Raw genomic sequence first — 6,000 nt, forward strand, 5'->3', positions numbered from 1 at the left:
GCGCGGGGCCCGACTCCTAACGCCCCCTTACCCGAGGCGGGAGCGAGGGTCTCCGCCGTTTCCCGTCGCCGCCGCCGCCGCCGCCACAGCCCTCAGCCGCAGCTGCCCAGCGCTGGGGGAGTGGGAGGGGTGGCTGGGTGGAGGATGCTACTCCCGACCGAAGGGAGAGGAAGAAACGGAAACAGGAACCACGGTCGCCGCTTAACGGAGCCTCCGGCGCCACTGACTGAGGGAGAGCGCGAGGCGGCGCGAGCCGGGCAGTAGCTGACAGCGCGAGACCGAGCGCGAGCCGGGTCCCGGGCGCGCGACCCCAAGTAGCACCGGCCCCATTCCGCGAGGAGAGGGAGGGGACCGGTTGGCTGGGGGCCGAGAGAGGGCGGCGGGGGGCGGGGGGTGGGGGCCTGGAGCCCAGGGAACCCGGCCACTAGGGTCGGCCCGAGATAACGCGCGCACGCGCCGGAGCGGCTCCGACAACAAGCGCAGGCGGGGAAGCCTCGGCCAGCGCGGGCGGGCACGCGCGGATGGGGGCGCGCGCCCCTCAGCGTTCCAGGCTTCTGGGAGAGGGCGCGCATGCGCTGGCCGCTGCCTCCTACGGCGACCCTGGCATGTGCCAGAACTCCTCCCCGCCCCCTTTCTCGCTGAGCCCGTGGAAAGCGTAGCTGCAGCATCCACCGCCACTAAGAGCCTCGGGCCACAGCGGGACGGCAGAGTTCCAGCAAGGCAGGGGCTGCGCACGGACGCTGAGTCCGGCTCGCACACAGGCGCAGGCCGCCCTCTACCGCCTTAAGGCTGGAGGCAGAGGGGGCGCAAGTCGAGCGCAGCTCTGCCAGGGAGAGCCACCTTCAGGGAACGCCGTTTTCTTTAGAGCGCCTGAAGGATGGGGGGGGGCGGGGGGACGACTTCCGCGGCCTGCGGCCCGAAGGTGGAGCCGCTATGGGGATTCGAAGCATGCTCCTTCCTACTTTTAGGGGTGGTCGCTGCTGCTGTTGTTGCTGCTACTACTCAGTCCCTGCAGCCCAGTCCGGCCGTTCGGCCGCAGCCCGCAGCGCGATCCCACAAGGGCACCGCTCCCACGCAGCCCAGCGCAGCCTTGTCTTGTGGGAGCTATGTGTCCACATTTGCGCAAAGAGAAAGACCCCCTACGAGGGCCACAGCGGGACGGGCCTCTCCCGACCCGCGGCCACAGCAGCCCTCTGAAGCGGAAGTTTATTGAGTACGGGGAAGAGAACAGCACCGGGAGGGAGGGAGAGACTTTTCCTTAGGATGCTTCCTACCCGCTTGGACTCGGAAAATTCCTGGCGCCCGCGAAGCAGAGCAGTGGGCCGTAAAGCTACCTCCGGCCAGTCCTGACCGCGAGCTGAGCGGGAGGACCTGAGCGCGCCGCCCCGGCACACAAAGTAGTCTCGGGCCGAGGGGTGTCGCAGGACCCAATCAGAGCCGACAGCCTCGTGAGTGGAGTGCGAGCCGGCCAATCAGAGGGCGGAAAATGAGCTTCCCGTCCTGAACTCTTCCCCGTAGCCTCGGGACCCAGAACCCAAACCCCCGGCAAAGCTAGCTAGAAAGACTAAATGGTTCCCTGAGGCCAAGAATTATTCTTTTCGGCCTGCCTTTTTATTTTTATTTTTTATTTATTTTTAGTAAATACCGTGGGTATTCACTGTAGAGCAAAGACCGGCCGCCTTTGAGATTCTAAGTTTTGAAAGGCTCACAGAAAGATTTAAGAAGCAGCGGCCTGCCAAGAATGCAATCTGTCTAATAGCGTTCATAAATTCACTATGTATCGAGACTTTTTTCTAGACCAACAATTGTGTTTCAGAGATACAAATAAGACACTGTTGATTCAAAAAAGGAAATCTCTGCTCGCAAGCAGCTCAGGCTCTTCTTTCAGAGACTTTTCTAGACATTGTGACATTGGTTTATTTTCAGATTTCAAAAGGGGCCAAGTACTTTGCAGTCATTTTATGGTTATTTCCCTGTAAGAGAAAACTGAGAGGAAAATTGAGTCACATAGCCAAGGTGAGACTTTGTACATGCGCCCCCCCCCCCCCATTTTCTGGCAAAGCCAGAATTATGTTCTTAGCCCAGGGAGTTTGGGTGTCATCATTTAACAAAATCATTCAATAACCAGTTATTAAATGCATGGAAATGCATGGATGGTGCTCGTCCATGAGACACCTGGACTAAATACAAAAAAAAATTGTAAGAGTTACACTCTTTAGTTGTTAGAAATAAACAAATTTTAGACTTACATCCGGTTACATGGGTCAAAAGCAAAATGTATCAGTCGTACTCTAGATTTTAATCTTGATGGGCACGCGCGCGCGCGCGCGCACACACACACACACACACACACACACACACACACACGCTGGAAACTGAACCCAGAACCCAGGGCCTAAAACAAGCTAATACTACATGTGTTCTACCGCTCAACTACATCCCCTCCCTAGTTAAGCCTGATGTAGAGTGGTTATTTACTGTTTAGTTTAAAGACAGCATTCTAAAAAATATTTTAACTGGCATACTTTGTTTTAAGAGAGAAACATTTCTGGTTGATTTAATATCATTATAGGTTATGTTCTGTAGTTCATTCAGATCTCCAAGTTCAAAGCTTTATGTTAGCCTTAAAATATCCAGGTTTTTTAATCTGACCTTCAATTTTCCCTTCCAAAAACCTAGGAATTAAAAAATTTCTCTTTCCCACCTTCTTTCCATCAAAATGCAAACAAGAAAAAGAAAAAAAATAGTTTGTCCAAGATTTAGCACATTTTTATAAGACAATATATTGTACATTAAAATACCAAACAACTTTGATGTCTCTGGAGTACTGTCAAAAACTAGTTCTTCAGCAGTTCTGATCTCTGTTGAGTGTTTCTTTGCCTGTAAGAACACTATTATCAAAGCCCATTTGAGGGGATGCCCAGGATTTAGCTGCCATCCCAGAACTGGAAGTATCAGTTAAATAACTGCCATTTGAGAAGAATTCTTTACACATTCCAGACAGATCATGAATTTCCTGACAATCACTTATAACAGGAGTGTTGGTGCCTCTTTTAGTGCAAATAAAGATCCCAGCTTAGAAAAAGTATATTTCTGGGGCTCGGTAGTGTAGCTCAGTGGTAGAAGGCTTGCCTGCCAAGTGAAAAGCCCTGCGTTCCATCTCCAGCCTGCAAAAATGGAAAAAACAAAACAGAAGATACATTTCTACTCTCTTCAAAGAGGAAAAAGTCCCGAAACTGCTTTTCTCTAACAAGGTTGTTTCTGAGAAAGCACCCCTAAAAGATTCTAAACATCACTGATCATCAGAAAGTGTCTCTGTCAAAGGTATTTTCTTCACACTTTCCAGCCTCCAGATCTGCTGCTGGGCCTCCTCATTCTCTTTCTCTTGTCACTCCAGCTACTCACCTCTGCCTCTCATCACTCCCAGTTTCTCATATTTGCTCAGGCAAGAAGTACTCCATCTTTTCCTCCATTCCTCCCCCAACAAATTAGGCTTTGGGCATATCTTTGCTTATTCCAAAAATTACAGACAAGTTCTGCTCGACAAAAGGCTGTACAAAACATTCTCCACAAGAACTAAGAGGACCTTCTCAGTCTGTCACTTTCTTTTTGGATCAGCCTGGATCCATTCTTAGTCATCTGTCAGAGATGACTAAGACTTGGATGTGGGGCAAGGAGTCAACTCTTAGACAATGGAAAAGATCAAACTGAAAGTTTAAGTGAGTACATGAGTGGCCATTTTATTGAGAGATTAGCTAGATCAAAGTTAATGAACTTGAATGCTATCACATTTCCTAAGTTGTGAACATTCATGTAGAAACTAGTTTGAAATTTACTACCATTTTATTATTACTGTAATAAAAATAATAGCCAAGGTGTAACATTGCTGAGCACAAGGCCCCATGCTAAGCTCTTCACCTCCATCATTTAATTCTCAAATCAAACCTTTGAGGTGGATCCTATTGTTAATGATAGTGGGGAAATCCACTGGTCCCAAGAGGGATTGAGGCATTCAGAAGACTCAGCAGCAGCTGCTTAGTAAAGAGTTTAGAAATTTTTCCATCTCTGCCACTGTATACCAACTCAATATCAGCACTGCAAATATTCTCAATAACTTTTAATTATTCTTGTTTTATAATCATTGCTCTAACTACATTTCATTTATGGTATTCTATTTTGCAGAAAATCATACAAAGGGTAGTAGAGTTATTAGCACAGGCAAGAAGGAATAACCTTGAAATAATGATTTTATCCATTGGGGGCCTCTGTTTTATCATCTGAAAATAAGGGGGTTGGACTGGATAATTTGTAGTTGTTGCCAGTTCTAAAACTATAAATTCAGCCAACTTGACATACCATTGACAATAACTACAAAAAATGAAATGTGGAAAAATAGTCTCTCTTTTCAAATCCAGTAAGTGTTTTAAGTCATTTTTGAGCCAAATCCTTAAATAGAAACTCTATACTCACTCATTAAAAAGCCAGAGCTAATCTTTCCCATCAAAAGAGTAAATGAAGTGATTGATTTAAAAGCTGATCAAACTAGCCACACTTTCTTTCTGTATGACTTGCCTCCACAGCTGAAATTCTGGTCTTTTTCTTTGGGTCAAGGCAGCATATATTTCACATTATTGATTTATTATTTATCATCCACTTCCATTTCTTTCTTATTAGTAGAGTTTCTTGTTGTTGTTTTTATTTGCTTGTTTTTCTGGATAACCACCCAAAAATCCAGCTACAAGAAGGGCAACTCAATTAACCCGAGTCAATCAGTAGATGAATTCCCAGAATGGTAAACACTTACAGTGCTTACCCTCTCCTTCCAGGCATTAAAAGACTACAACTTTTCCATGCCCACCCCAGACACCCTCACCCTTTGCAGGTAGGAACTAGGCTGTAGCAGGTTGTGGGTCCAAGTGGTAAGTGTCACTTCCGGGTAGAGCATTTAATTGCCAGTATAAATCCTTACAGTATTTACTCTTCCCCAGCCTTAAGACCAGTATTGCTGAAGATGGTAAAGCCTCTCTTAGCCTATGCTCCCAAACAAGGACAATGTGGAACAACCCACCCACCTCCCTCATGTAGTCAGAGTAAGTAACACATTTTTGTTGTTTAAGCTGCTGAAATGTGGGAGTATTTTTCATAGCAGTATGACCTACAATCTCAGTTGTGTTAGATTAGTATATGCTACAATCAGAAAAGTCTCAGACTATTCTAATTAATATATTTGAAAACCAATGTAGTCCTAGAGTAAACTCAGCACTGCATATAAATAAATAAAAATAAAGGTCCATCAACAATTTAAAAAAAAATTTAAATAATCCCTAGTTCATAGGGTTGTGAGGAGTAAAGGACTCAAAATATTAAAAAGCACTCAGAACAATACCTGACATATAGTACATGCTGTATACATTGCAGCCCTACTAAATAATGTTTATTCATAGCTAACTCATTTTTATGCATTAGTATAGATTCTGTTCTTCTTTACTATTCATTTAATTCAGACCTCTGACCTCTGTTTTTCCATTACATATAATTATAATGAACACGTATTTAATTATGTGACCAGCAACCACCTGTTATGATTTGGATATGAGGGATTCCCCCAAAAGCTCATGTGTTTAAAATGTAAGAATATTCAGATGTGAAATTGTTAGATTATGAAAACTGTAACCTGATTCATCTGTACTAGTTTGAATAGACTAATAGGTGGTAACTGGAGGCAGGTGTGGTATTGCTAGAGGAGGTAAGTCACTGGGGTTATATACTGGAAGAATTCATCTTCCCTGTGTCCCCTTCCCCCACCCCTCCTCTCTGCTTCCTGACCACCATGATCAGAGCAGCCAATCATGGACTGAACTTCTGAAACAAATCAAAATAAACTTTTCCTCCTTAAAGTTGTTCTTGTCAGGTATTTTGGTCATAGTGATGAAAAGCTGACTACCATACTGTTAGGGTCTGTAAACAAGTCAAGATGGCGCCTGGCATTTTGCAGAGGGA

General features: G+C 45.8%; 1 protein-coding gene across 3 annotated transcripts in view; it reads right to left on the minus strand.

Moving 5' to 3' along the window:
- Positions 1-1,394, minus strand: part of Fut8 (fucosyltransferase 8) — a 316,775-nt gene extending 315,381 nt beyond the window's left edge. The window contains exon 1 of one of the 3 annotated variants that reach the window (XM_076848320.2): positions 1,275-1,394. The gene's annotated coding sequence lies outside the window, so the exon portion shown is untranslated. Of the gene's footprint in view, positions 1-31; positions 504-1,274 lie in introns of those variants that run through there. The other 2 variants (XM_076848323.2, XM_076848321.2) reach the window with 2 other exon arrangements.
- Positions 1,395-6,000: the final 4,606 nt, after the last annotated feature.

The sequence above is a fragment of the Callospermophilus lateralis genome, chromosome 3 (genome assembly GCF_048772815.1).
Source record: "Callospermophilus lateralis isolate mCalLat2 chromosome 3, mCalLat2.hap1, whole genome shotgun sequence".
NCBI lineage: Eukaryota > Metazoa > Chordata > Mammalia > Rodentia > Sciuridae > Callospermophilus > Callospermophilus lateralis.